At 42.6% G+C, this 14,894-nt stretch overlaps 1 protein-coding gene across 1 annotated transcript in view; it reads left to right on the forward strand.

Annotated features, from left to right (window-relative positions):
• The window catches only part of LOC111869894 (schwannomin-interacting protein 1), a 615,950-nt gene that overhangs the window by 159,612 nt on the left and 441,444 nt on the right, over positions 1-14,894 (forward strand). The window lies entirely within an intron of this gene.

The following is a 14,894-nucleotide window of genomic DNA, read 5'->3' on the forward strand; positions in this document are numbered from 1 at the left end:
TGAACCCGCGTACCTTGAGTCGTGAGGTGGGAACGTTACCCCTAGACTACTGAAGCCGCTTTACCGAGCCGTTGCTTAGCAAGGGATTATTCCGTCACAATAATTTAATGTTTTGTCTTAGCTCTCGCAGACGGTTTATGATGTGCTTGGTTTGTATACGCTATCATGGTGCTGGTGCAGGTGTCCGGAGATAGGGACTAGCTGTATCGATTGGGCCCAACTGAGTAGGTTTTACCTGAAGTCTGAGACGGTATCTAGTCTCCGAAACGTCATGTTTTTAAATATAAAGAGAACGGTGTCGGGGAGACATTTCCATTGCTGCAAGCAGCCTCGGAATTGCAGCCGTTTATGGAGCCCAATTTTGTGGTTTATCTTACGACGTTTTCAGTATCTAGACTGTAGAGGGTCGAATGAGAGGATGGAAAGGATCTGGAAGGAATCGGTCGTGGCATAAGCGAGGTACTGTTTCGATATTTGCTTAGAGGGACTGTAGAAACCCACGGAAAACCTCAGTCTGGATATCCGGTATTCCAGCGCAGATTAGAACCGAGTACTTCGTGAATACACGTCACCGCTACATCAATTTGCTTGGTCTGGAAAACTGTGGAACTTGTTAATTTCACTCTGAGTTTGGTATGATGAAGCACGCCTGAGATATTACCTGAGAATAAGTCACACGTTGAGTAGGCAAAGATCCGGTGTCTTCACAGAGATCGCGGTATGATGGTTCTGGCTCCCAACATGAGCAAACACTACAACATGCTGATGAGGGGAAGGCAGCCAACCAAAATCCAACATTAATGCATTATAAACAACGCAGGGAGAGATGGATATATGCTATTTACAGTGTTAGGATCAAGATAATAGCCATAAGCAGCAATGCAGGACAGACACACGGGCAATGGAAGGCATAGCGCGACGAGTAGTGAAACGTCATGCTTATCTTAATTCTAACAACAGGTAGGAACAGCCATTAATAATAATATTGTCACGTGTACTGGTGACTAATAACGCGGGTTCTGAATTGGATGAACGGGTGTATTTACGCCTGATACACACCACCAGCAATTACACGTAATTATAGCGCTATCTCTACTTCTCTCTCACTCATGGAGCTGAGTCCTACTTGAGAAGCTGCCAGTTGTGCAGCTACTCAGGAACAAGGTTCATTACCTTGCTCACAAAAGCCCTCCACTGGTCCCTATCCTGAGGCAGCTCAGTTTAATGAATAACATCCCATCTTGTCTCTCTAAGATCCATTTTAATATTGTCCACTCACCTATGTCTTGGTCTTCCTAGTAGTCTCTTTCCTTCTGGTTTTTCCACCAATATACTACATGCATTCACCTTTCCCCACCTCTTTCGTGCGACATGCCCTGCCCATCTCATCTTCCTTAGCTTGATCAATCAAATTATCCGTGTAACTGGAGAAGAGTACAAGTTATGAAGCTCTTCATTATGCAGTTTTCTCCAACCGCCCATCACTTCATCTCTCTTCGGTCCAAATGTTCTCCTCAGCACCCTGTTCTCAAACACCCTCAGTCTGTGTTCCTCCCTTAATATCAGGGACCAGGTTTCACACCCATACAGGACCACAGGCAAAATTATAGTTTTATATATTCTAATTTTTATGTTTTGGACAGCAGACGAGAAGACAGAACCTTTTGGACTGAATGGTAGCAAGCATTACCCGAATTCAGTCTCCTCTTAATTTCCTCCTGAATCAGGTTTTGATTTGTTATAGTTGTTCACAAATATTTTAACTGTGCCATATTTTCAAAACATCTGTTACCTGTCTTTATTTCATGATTTTACCCTGCATTTTGGTGACGAGACAGCAACATATACTTACTTTTCTCTGTGTTCACTTCTAGACCGACCTCCTTCCTAGCATCAATTAATATTTGTGTGTTTTTCTTTATGGTATCTATATTATCACCCAGTAGATTCACATCATCGGCACAGACCAACAGCTGATGTGTCCCGTTTAATTTCGGTCCCACCTGGTTTCCCTGGACCTTTCTAATGTCATATTCTAAAGCAAAGTTGAAAAGCAGTGGCGATAAAGCATCTCCTTATTTTAGACCATTCTGGATTGGAAAATTATCTGACAAAAGTTTACCTATACGGACTTTCTACACTTTATAATACACTATTACACAGACATTAGTCCTCTCCTGGTAACGCAACTAAAACATGGGAACTGTGGAAGTCTCACTTAATCACACACTCCCAAATATTACAAATAAAGTCTTCTCTCCACAGTCTTACTCTTGCAACTAACTCTTCCCTACACTGCACTGCACTGCACTTCACTGGACTCTGTACGCTCCTCTAGCTTACTGCTCCAGCTTCGAAATTCTGCTCACTAATGAAGACTTAGCACTACTATGTACCAAAGGAAACACATGTCACGTGATGGCTACCCAGCCAGTCTTTTGGCGGGCCGGCTGCTGCTTACAGGAAACGTACTTCATGTGACTGCTAGGGTAGCTGTTGCGATGACGTCATTGCACCTGGACGGAAATGTATTTACCGAGCCTGTGCCTAGAAATAGGTTGCATAACCTAATTCTATTGTTAAGTGTGCATATCGCTAGGTGTTTATCGAGCCGTTGCCTGGCAGTGCGTTGACATGTCACATTGCTCCCTTCTTAAGGCTGTTCGTCCCGAATAGCCTAACGGTGTATCACCTTTCCTTCCTTTCCCGGGGGGTTGTGCTTTCAACGTCTGCAGTCGGTCTCACCGTCCTTTAAATTGCTGTTTTTTGTTCTCCACAATGGTGTCTCAATAGGTTGTAATGGTATATTTGTTCAGTATTTCAAGGTTTTTAATACTTTTTAAATGTTTGTTTGACACACGATTTTTAACCAATTTTAGGTTCAGTTAGGAGCACAACTATATAATCTGTGCATATGCATACATATACAATATAAAAGTGACAGTAATGCATTTAATTTTTCATTTTATTTGGTGACACCATGTTAAGGGTAAGAACTGACGCCACCAGATATCTTCTTGTGGGTTTACTGGAAAGCAGTGTATATAGCAATAAGTCTCGAATAATTGACGCCCTCAAAGACGCGATACAGAGGGATGTTGCTGCCATTACCAGATGTCTAGGCCAATTTGCCGACTCGCATACAAAAGTACTTGGATGTTGGAGGGGGCAATTTTGAGCATATGCTCTAAGCAGGCCTTGTTTTGCAACATACAAAGCAAGTATATATCATTTTCATATAGAACCATCCAAAATTAAGAAAGGTATTGAGGGATGTTTGGGTGACCTAGCGAGAGAATCACTCTGTATATGGATCCATATAGGAGTCGCGATTCAGTGGTAAAAGACTTGTTAACTGTATTGCCTGAGGATGTCTCTATGAGCCGAAAATATACCGACACTGTATTCTAGACCAATTAAAACTCAGTTATACACAACGGAGTGTGAGTGAATTATTTATTGAATTGTGTTTGACAGGAATTATTACGAAAATTTACACATAGAAAAAGTAGAGCTATCCCTGTAACAGGCCGTGGAAGCCCATTGGGTTGTGAGACGTCGAGGCTTCCACATTTTATAGACAGTCGGCTCACAGATGGCGGTGAGGTTGTCAGCCTTATGCACCAGCCGCCCTTTACCCCCAGGAAGATTCCTGGTACTAATTTATGTTAGAGATTGAGTCGACCCTAGGGCCATAGTGCGACTGGAAAGATTAGGTCAATTGAAAAAATCCACCTCATCGACATTCGAATCCGCGATCTTCCGGCTTGTAGCATAGCGCCTCAACCAAATATGCTGTCGGAAATTTATACGCAAGAATATAATCTAAATTAAAATAACTTACTCCAACGTTTTGTAGTTTCAGTAGTGGGAGCCCCGTTAAATAACCCACAAAGTACAGTATAACTTTGAAATGATGACGTATAGATCTGCGTCACTGTATGATGGTGACGTATGCCCAGAGGTGTTTAGGCACAGTTTGTGTCCAGAGTCAGATAGCTGAAGTGTATGCATTCCGTGTTAGTCAGCTGTGAGTCAGTGAACTATAAACTCAAGACTTAGGATAGACGAGTATGTCATAACCATTCACCGTTATTGAAATGAAGCCCAAACTCAGCTATCGGCTGTAACCATACCATCACAGTGCTACATTTCCTATAAGAGGATTATTATTACCAAATTTATTCGTACCAATCCCTACCAGTCTGAGAATGTAAATTGAATATATCTGGAATCTGCTCTGCGTCTCCTCTGCAGAGCCTTCCTCACTTCCTAGACGACAAATAGAGAAAATCTGTTTCATAGGACGTAGCAAAAGGAACCAAAAAACTTCTGAAGGATACGGCAAAGAAACTGGAAAATGACACGCAGTGCAGTGTGGATATTGACTTTGTTTCCGACGTTTCGGATATATAAAGACTCCTTCATGGCTGTAGTAAGGTAGGTGAGCAGTGGAAGCTAAGCAATATTATCATCGGAGATCGCTTGGACGGGCGGTCCTTTGGGGGAATACATCCTGCCGAAAAATTTTAGTGCACTTCGTGGCATTAAGAAGGACAGTTACCCGCCACCCCACCCCCACCACCACCATTTCCCTCACGTCTGCTGGACGAGCAGAGTCTATTTATACTCGATCACTCAAACATGGTCATGAGTGCGCGGGACCTGCAACTAAGAAAGACTGTGCTGGCGAGGGTCATCAGCAATTTAACCGACAGCCCTGACCTACTCACTGACAGTGGAAGCTGCACTTAGAGTCGTGAGACAGGAAAATATGTTCATGAGTGCCGCGGGATCCGGAACCAAGAATGACCGTGCTGGCGAGGCCCATCAGTAACTTACCCGAACCAACCCCACTCACTTCAGCCATGAAATCGGAGACAGCATACCCTTAGAGATGGCGGTAGAAAGACGGACAGACTGGTTCGATTTCGTTCTCAACGTAATTTGTTCCCGAGCTTCGAAAGCATGTAATTTCGAAACGTCGACAGCACTGCCCACATACACACGTCACAAAGATCCTAGGGAAGAGTCCATATCAGGACGCTCCATCAGCCACTTTTTGCCTGCTTGCCTTTATGAAGGAAGTAAAATATAGCTGAGATCCTTAATCAAAGTGAATGTCAACTTCGGTGTCAGGAAATGTAGCCTGGTAGAGAGTATTTATCGAAGTTCCAGCTCTCGCCGCAGTTTTCTGCTATTTTCTGGCGCTCTCTTCACTAATAGCAGCGATTCATATTCCTGCATAAAACACACACAGTCGATCAGAAATCGAACCTTATTACAGCAAACCCTCGATAATCCAGTCACAGTTAATCCGGATCGAAGTATGAAAAATGAAACAGTTTTCTTCAAGCCTGCATTATTATTACGATCAAAAACAAGTAGAACTTCTGAGTCTTTCATCGATGAATAAATGTTTCTGTCTTTTTATAGTTTTTAAATGAAGGCTCTACCCTGATATTTTGGTATTTGTTTTCATCAGCATTGCTCATATTGTTAAAATTTTCATTTAATTGTGCTCAAAATTTCTATCTTGTCTTTTAAAGCTATCTTTTGCTTAACTAATCTGGACGATCGCTTAATCCGGACAACCTCTCCCCCCGTTACTCCGGATTAGAGAGGGTTTACAGTGTAACATACCTGTCAAGTATCCAGCTCTACTGTCACACTGAAATGCAGTTCAATAGTGTGTGAGTGCAGTGACCTTGTATTATTATAGTCTAACACAGTTATCAAGTATCCAGCTCTACTGTCACATTGAAATGCAGTTCAATAGTGTGTCAGAGCAGTGACCTTGTATTGTTATAGTCTAACACAGTTATCAAGTATCCATCTCTACTGTCACATTGAAATGCAGTTCAACAGTGTGTGAGTGCAGTGACCTTGTATTATTATAGTCTAACACAGTTATCAAGTATCCAGCTCTACTGTCACATTGAAATGCCGTTCAAAAGTCTGTGAGTGCAGTAACCCTGTATTATTATAGTGTAACACAGCTGTCAAGTGTCCAGCTCTACTGTCACACTGAAATGCAGTTCAATAGTGTGTCAGAGCAGTGACCTTGTATTGTTATAGTCTAACACAGTTATCAAGTATCCAGCTCTACTGTCACATTGAAATGCCGTTCAAAAGTCTGTGAGTGCAGTAACCCTGTATTATTATAGTGTAACACAGCTGTCAAGTGTCCAGCTCTACTGTCACACTGAAATGCAGTTCAATAGTGTGTCAGAGCAGTGACCTTGTATTGTTATAGTCTAACACAGTTATCAAGTATCCAGCTCTACTGTCACATTGAAATGCCGTTCAAAAGTCTGTGAGTGCAGTAACCCTGTATTATTATAGTGTAACACAGCTGTCAAGTGTCCAGCTCTACTGTCACACTGAAATGCAGTTCAATAGTGTGTCAGAGCAGTGACCTTGTATTGTTATAGTCTAACACAGTTATCAAGTATCCAGCTCTACTGTCACATTGAAATGCCGTTCAAAAGTCTGTGAGTGCAGTAACCCTGTATTATTATAGTGTAACACAGCTGTCAAGTGTCCAGCTCTACTGTCACACTGAAATGCAGTTCAATAGTGTGTCAGAGCAGTGACCTTGTATTGTTATAGTCTAACACAGTTATCAAGTATCCAGCTCTACTGTCACATTGAAATGCCGTTCAAAAGTCTGTGAGTGCAGTAACCCTGTATTATTATAGTGTAACACAGCTGTCAAGTGTCCAGCTCTACTGTCACACTGAAATGCAGTTCAATAGTGTGTCAGAGCAGTGACCTTGTATTGTTATAGTCTAACACAGTTATCAAGTATCCAGCTCTACTGTCACATTGAAATGCCGTTCAAAAGTCTGTGAGTGCAGTAACCCTGTATTATTATAGTGTAACACAGCTGTCAAGTGTCCAGCTCTACTGTCACACTGAAATGCAGTTCAATAGTGTGTCAGAGCAGTAATCCTGTATTATTATAGTGTAACACAGCTGTCAAGTGTCCAGCTCTACTGTCACACTGAAATGCAGTTCAATAGTGTGTCAGAGCAGTAATCCTGTATTATTATAGTGTAACACAGTTGTCAAGTATCCAGCTCTACTGTCACATTGAAATGCAGTTCAAAAGTCTGTGAGTGCAGTAACCCTGTATTATTATAGTGTAACACAGTTGTCAAGTGTCCAGCTCTACTGTCACACTGAAATGCAGTTCAATAGTGTGTGAGTGCAGTGACCTTGTATTGTTATAGTATAACACAGTTGTCAAGTATCCAGCTCTACTGTCACATTTAAATGCAGTTCAACAATCTGTGAGTGCAGTAACCATGTATTATTATAGTGTAACACAGTTGTCAAGTATCCAGTTCTACTGTCACATTTAAATGCAGTTCAACAATCTGTGAGTGCAGTGACCTTGTATTATTATAGTCTAACACAGTTATCAAGTATCCAGCTCTACTGTCACACTGAAATGCAGTTCAACAGACTGTGAGTGCAGTAACCCTGTATTATTATAGTGTAACACAGTTGTCAAGTGTCCAGCTCTACACTCACATTGAAATGCAGTTCAACAATCTGTGAGTGCAGTAACCTTGTATGTATTTGCCTAATGATGACTTTGAAAGCCGAAATATGTACCTAAGTTGATGTTGACCTAGACTGTTTCGTTGATGTGTTATGACCGATCCAAATAAATAATTATATATAATAACACAACAGGATGCACTCATTAAAAATCGAGGTTTATTTTCGGATTTTGGCTGGAGGAACTGACGTAAACCCGAATATCCTCAGTCACCATATCTGCTTTCCCGGCCTAGAATCTTCACGAACACCTTCTGAATTTAAATCTGGAGCTTCACTAGACCAGCTTCTTAGTTTGTCTCAATACGTACCAGCTTTTAGAAGGAACACGCTGCTTATATTTTCACCCTGAAACGTCTATGTGCCTTTACGAAAGTGTACTCTGTCCTAAACTTGTCTTACTTATAGTAGTTACCGAAAATATCGCTTAAAATTATTTACTATTTGTGTGTAATGGGATAGCTCAGTCTGTATAGGGATGGGCTGGGGGCTGGACTGCTGGAGTTCAATTCCCGGCAGAGGCAATAGATTGTTTCTTCTCCAGTGCGTCGAGACCGGCTCTGGGGCCCACCTAGCCTCCTATCCAATGGGTATTGAGGCCTGTCCTGCGGAGTAAAGAGGGCGGGGCTTGACTTGTACCTTTGCCGAGGTCTTTATGATGTGGTGCTTAATTAATTAATCACGGAGACAGTTTTGCCGTTAACGCGATACGCAGGTGAAGTGATACTAAACTCTGAGCTGGAAGAGCATTACTAAAGTTGTTTGTGTTTTGAAACTGATCCACTCAGGTGAAGTGATTCATTCTGTTAAGACTGAAATATACGTACTACTGCCCTTGTCACAGAAGATTCTTCATGGCGCAAGTGTAATACAGCTGCTCCCGTGAAATATCACGTTCATTTATTAGCGGGATCGTATTATGCCACAAAACATTTCTAGTTGCTTATCTGCTGGACCTCTGAAACGGTTGGATGTTTAAACCCGTATTCATAAGCGTCGCATCTTTATTCCCGGGGAATCTCAGTGTAAACGGGGTGTGTTGCTGGTGGCATTCACCGCGCCCCTACTTCAGTATAACGAGAGTTCAGTGTATCCTATTGAGAGTTTCACTGTGAGTGTCTCCTGAGCTATGACATCGTGTAGTCTGGTAGACGGATAGCAGAGTACACAGTGCGGTTGTATTTCTATATACAAGTTTGAAATATATTGTTGCGTGTACAGCCGTTGGTGGGTAGAGGCCTCGAAGTAGACAACAAAACAACAACATTCGCTGCTAGGAAACAGGTTCTTAACAAGCAAGTATTAGCGGCCGTTGCTGGGTGACATCTTCGTGGACAGGCACGTTCGCATTTAGATGATTGGGAGCAAGAATGGAAGAGCTGTGTTTTCTGTGTGGTCCGTGCCGAGGGGTTATAAGCGAGATGAGGTTCAAAGTTTGACCAGTTATGTAAGCTTGACCAAGGGCCAAGCATATTTATAAGAGACAAACTCATCCTGTCGTTAGAGATCATGTTGCATAAGGACTATGGATGCAAGGGTTCAGTTGCAAAAATATCTGTGGCCGTGAGTCTCAAGGGGATTGGCGCCAAGATGAACTGATTGACGGTAAACTCCCAGTCGTAAAGTAGCCATAGCTCTAGCGGTTAGTCGCTGGCTTCCCACCGCGGCGGCCCAGGTTCGATCTCGGATCTGGTCAAGTGGGATTTGTGGTGGACAAAGTGGCGCTGGCGTAGGTTTTCTCCGAGTACTTCGGTTTACACTGCCAGTCTTCATTCCACCAAATTCTCCATCGTCATAATCACCCGGGGCAGGTATAATAGGCCAATCAGTGGCCGCCTTGCCGAGTGGACCCATTTGGACTTCACCCCCCACTAAGCGAACTATGATTTTGACTTTGAGCTTGGTCAGTGAGTCTGTGAAGAGAAGACTAGGAGGTCGATGTGAGATGGCCGCCAACTTGGGAGTAATTGCTGTTAGAAGTTAATAGCTGAGGCACATGGGTAGTTTGGGAACCCAGAGTAAGGGGAAAGTCCACCGTCGAAAGCCGTTATCAGGCAACGGCTAATGGAGACTGTATGACAGTGATTTGTGAAGTTAGTCAGGGGTTGTTTGTGTAAGTGGTCAATAAATCGACTCACCAATCATATAATCTATATCTATAATCATCCCATACTATATGACAATGAAGTCTCAGTTTATGTGCAAAGTTTGAAATAATGCGAATCCCCTCAGAAAATTCGCATAACAATCACGTATATACTATAGGATTCTGACGATGGTGTATAACACAGTGATATATTGGGTTTTCGGACTTTATCCATCGTCCTGGTTTTAAGAAAACTAATAAAAACACGACGTTTCGGAAACTGGATCTGTTTTCGTCCTCAGGTGAAGGAAAACACCTTCTATCGATGTGACATCGGTTTGTCCAGTGATTTAGGCTAGCTCTTTCTAACGGACCCAACAGAATAGGTGTTTTCCTTCACCTGAGGACGGAAACAGATCCAGTTTCCGAAACGTCGTGTTTTTATTAGTTTTCTTAAAACCAGGACGATGGATAAAGTCCGAAAACCCAATATATCAGAATCCCGTATATGTTTAAGAGCTTGTCTTGAATTATGCCATCTCTTGAAGGAACGTATCCCTCGCATAAAATGCGACCACACTGTTTATTTGTGAAATACCCGCGGGTAGTAAACCCGACAGGAAGTAAAGTCTGCTTGTGATATCGGTCCATTTATTTGGACGTAGATGGCATTTCTAGTTGTAACGTAACTACCCACATCACCACGTAATGACAGCTCGTCCACAAAGATGGCTGAAGACAGACTATAGAAGTTACGAACATAAGCAGGGCGGATCCTGGAATGTCTCTTTTATAGTGCAAACCTTTACCGAAGAAATTTCAAAACTTACTGCTAGAGAGCATCACTTGTTCCGTCGGGTGAACAGAGTACTACTGTCTTCTGGGATATAACATCATATAGGCCGTGCTCAGGTGGTTAGTCTCTGGCTTTCCGCCACGACGGCCCGGGTTCGATCCCAGGCGAGGCCATGTATGATTTTTGGTGGGCAAAGTGACACTGGGGCAGGGTTCCTCCAAGAATTTCCGTTTTCCCCTTCCAATTCTCATTGTACAAGATGTTCCATACGCGTCTATGACGCGGGGCGGTTGCAGTGGGCCAGTTAGTGGCCGACGTACCAAGTGGACTCAGTCTCACTCCGCCCCACTAACACCACATAGCCCACCGACCATTCGGAGCCTCTTATTATCGTCAGCTTCAGGGCCGGAGAGTATAGACGAATACTGGATTCGCTGTGCAACGAGACGCCTGAGGCATGGCTGAACATGAGGTATGGCGTACCTACTCTGCTGTTTACAGACAGAAGAGCAAGTGTTGAACTTCTGCGGTTAGAGAAATCTAAGAGGCTACGATAGACTGAGCGTGTGGCTAGGATGTGGGAAACAGCTACAGACCTGATTACAAATTACGTCCACTGATATTACCAGGTAAGAAATTGGAGAACAAAGCTTAGATAGATTTTAAAATTACATTCTGAATGTAGGAAATTTTTGGATATGTTTTGGGATTATGCCCAGTGTATTAAATTCGGGTTCAACTGCTGTGGTATTAGTGTTATTGTTATTATTTTATATCTGAAATTGTTAATAATGCCACGAGTTAGGGTGACTTATAAGACGGGGTTTGGGACTTGATGATTGGATTTATTTCACTTTATACATTCACAACTCGGGACTACAGCCAATACAGCGCTATCGCTTATCTACACACTTTACAGTTCACCGTTACACACGCACTAGGTTTCTCAGTCTTCACTAGTCGTATCCTGACAACAGATTTATAACAGTCTCACTGTCGCTTCAGATCACACATGAAGCCTTTTCACAGGGTAATTCCTTTCTTGCCATTATTGTGCAACTGCCAACTCAATTCAATTCCTCTGCTCCCAAGCTGGTGTCTCGAAACTGGTCTCGACTCGACTCGACTCGACTCGGTCTTCTACTCCTTTATGCTGCCAAACACTTCTTTATATCACTTTGCACGGACCCCACCGAAAACACCCTCTTCTGTTGTCACGTATTGTTTCAGGCGTATGCAACGGTCGCGGCGCGGATCACATAGAAAACAGCCTCTCTCTTGTTATGACGTGTTTACCGAGCCGTTGCCTATCACTGGGTATGCATGCCACATTACTATTGGTTTATAATCGTAATATTCTGGTATTACGTAGTTCTTAGTTGTTATGTTCTTTGTATATTTGTCTTCATATTTATTTTTGTTTGTTTATTTTTCTGTATTAATATATTTTCTTTTTGATGTGTTTGCTTGTAATTCATCTCTTGTTTTCATGTAGTGTTTGTCCATAATGTAATTACCCGTATCTACACTATGCTGAGTCTGTAATTGGCTTTGTGGTTGTTGATTCGGCACAACAATAATAAAAAAATTAATTGAATTAGACGTGTTTCTAACACACTTTGTAAGTCGACGGACATTTCTAGAAATATATGTTTATATGTAAATGACCTCGCATAATCTATCTCCCTTATTGTTTGTTAATTTGTGTCTTGTCCACGTGTTTGTTTTGTTGTCGATATGTATTGGGCCTCAGGCTGTAGGGTTCAGCAGATAAGTAATTGAATAACTGTAGCGTATTGAATTACTGCTTCTGCTTCTACTACTACTACTACTACTACTACTACTACTACTACCATCATTATTTGGTTACGCTGTAGCGTAGTTGATTGAGGCATTATACCACAAGTCTGAAGTACGCGGGTTCGATTCCCGATGTCATTGAATTTTTCAGTTGACCTAATATTTCCAGCCGCACTAAGGCTCTGGAGTCGACTCAGCCTCTAACAGACTGAGTACCAGGAATCTTCCTAGGGAGTATAGGGCGGCCGCGCGTGAGGCTGACAACACCACCATCTGTGAGCCGATTGTCTAGCGAAAATGTGGGAGCCTCGACGTCTCACAACCCTATGGGCCTTCACGGCCTCTTACAGGGAGAGCTCTACATTCTACCTTATTATCATCATCATTAGCTAGTCTGTATAACATTAAACATAAAGACTTGTATTGAGGAGATGCTTGCTTCGAATCTCGGTCGGGTGACTGATTACCCTGGGGATTTTCGTTTTCTTCCACAGTCCCTCCAGGCAAGTACTGAGATAGCACTTAAATTAGGCAATGAACGCTTCCTTTCAAATCCTTTCAATTTATTCTCCATTAATCCTATCAGTGGACGTGATGTAGCGTGACCTGCTGGAGCTTTGCTGTAAACCACAAAAACATGAACGATAAAGGACGAAAATGAATCTCTCGATGAATTCCATCTAGTCCGTTTAAAGTCAAGCGACGTTTCGGAGGAACATGTTGGCTCCATCTTCGGGGTCGAAGAATGAGCCAAAAAAGAGAAGAGTATGTTGTCCTTGCTTTGCTCTTTCATACTAGTTGATTTCTTGGCCTACGCTTGAAACCTGAACATGGAGGCGTCATGTTCCTTCGAAATGTCGTTTGACTTTAAACGAACTACACGACATTGTAATTGTAATTCTTTACAGGGTGATTCTAAGTTATTGTCGCGGTTTCCGTGGCCTATAATTTTCAAACCAGAAATAATAAAATAAAACTTCTGAGTGAATATGAAAGTGTAAATCAGAAACGTTTATTATTTATAGAGTCAATACTGCAAACTGCTAAACAACTTCAGCATGTGCGCCTTTCGCGACACGTAAGGTCTGACAAATTACAGGCCACGGAAACCGCAACAATAATTTAGAATCACCCTGTATAACTAAAGCTATGAGAATCTCAGATCTTGCCGGCAACTCGACTGTTGGGATTTGTACGTCCCTGGGCTGTGCAGATTATGCCTACCCATGAAGGCACCGCCGCGTCTGGTGCATGGGCCTCGTAAGATAACTCCTCTGCTTTGCGCATAAATCCACGCAGGAAATAGGAGATAATGCGAAAAGAATGGAAGAGGCACAGATTAAATAAATTCCACCGAGAAAAATACTGTATAAGGGGATTTCGCTTAAAGTTTAATAAACGAATCATACTTTTAATGTTAAATATATTATTTTTATTATTGTTAGGATAAGAGGGTTTGGAATATACATACATCCAAGTTCAGTTACATACAGTGTACCGAATGGATTAGGCTGGAAGCATTTATGTTGGTTCTAAATCACGTGAATGCTTCTAGGCGTGATGCATAGCTTATTAGAGAGGCTTCTGTGTGGGGAGATGCCTGTGGACACAGCCCTTTAATTACAGCGCGTGTTTGCCCTCTGCTTCGTCTGCGATCTCTTTTCTAGAATGTTTGCCCCCTACCTCACTGTGCCTATGGTGATGTACAGGCATGTTAATGAATTTGTTTACCCCAGAATTTAACGTTTCAGACTTACTCGTTTTCCATGAATTTAAATAAACCATGCAGTCAGGTCAAGACGAAACAGTACGCCTCCACTCTTTAACATAGCAGTTAGTCTTTTTAATGTCATATTCAGGTTGTCATGATGTCGGTTCAGACCGAAAATTAAACTTTGCAAAATTCTAATCTGTCCTAGCGGTAGTTAGTTAGTTAGTTATTGGAGAGGGTGGGTTTCCCCATGCACTTAGACCTGTATTGGTCCATTGTGCTTCCCTCTATGATATTCTACCTGTCTCTATATCCTACCGGCACTGGTGCTTACCATCAGTCCCGCCCAGCCAGCGAGACCGGCTCTACTAGATGAGAGGTAACTATAATTATAGCATTATAATGCTTCCCCCATCTACCAGAGGTATTAGAGACTGCTGTTGGGCGGGAAACGTACGAAATTTGGCTCAGTGACTTCCTTTGGAGATATGAGGTTCTTTTACGTGCCGTAAAGCTACGACACGGGACCCACGGCTTAAAGTCCCTTCCGGAGGACTTGTTCCCTGAATTTTTCCGCCCTTAAAAATTCGACGACCTCCGCCGGGTATTTGAACCCGCGTACTACGAGTCATGAGGTGGGAACGTTACCTCTAGACTACGGAGGCCGCTGTCCTAGCGGTAACAGATGTCAGTAATGTTAGATGAATGTGTGGGAACTGCCCACATTCAAGCAAGTGTGACAACGCAAGCGTCATTGCTTAGCAACGACGAGTAAACAACGGTTGCTAGGCAGAAGCAAGTAAACAGCGGTTGCTAGGGAACTTATAAACACAGTAACCGGCAATAGCAGTACCTATTACGTAACCGTTTTCTATATGTCCGATTCTAGGCTACATAAGAAGATACACTGAGTTACAGTGACAGTCTAGTTC

Source organism: Cryptotermes secundus, unplaced genomic scaffold (assembly GCF_002891405.2).
Source record: "Cryptotermes secundus unplaced genomic scaffold, Csec_1.0 scaffold653, whole genome shotgun sequence".
NCBI lineage: Eukaryota > Metazoa > Arthropoda > Insecta > Blattodea > Kalotermitidae > Cryptotermes > Cryptotermes secundus.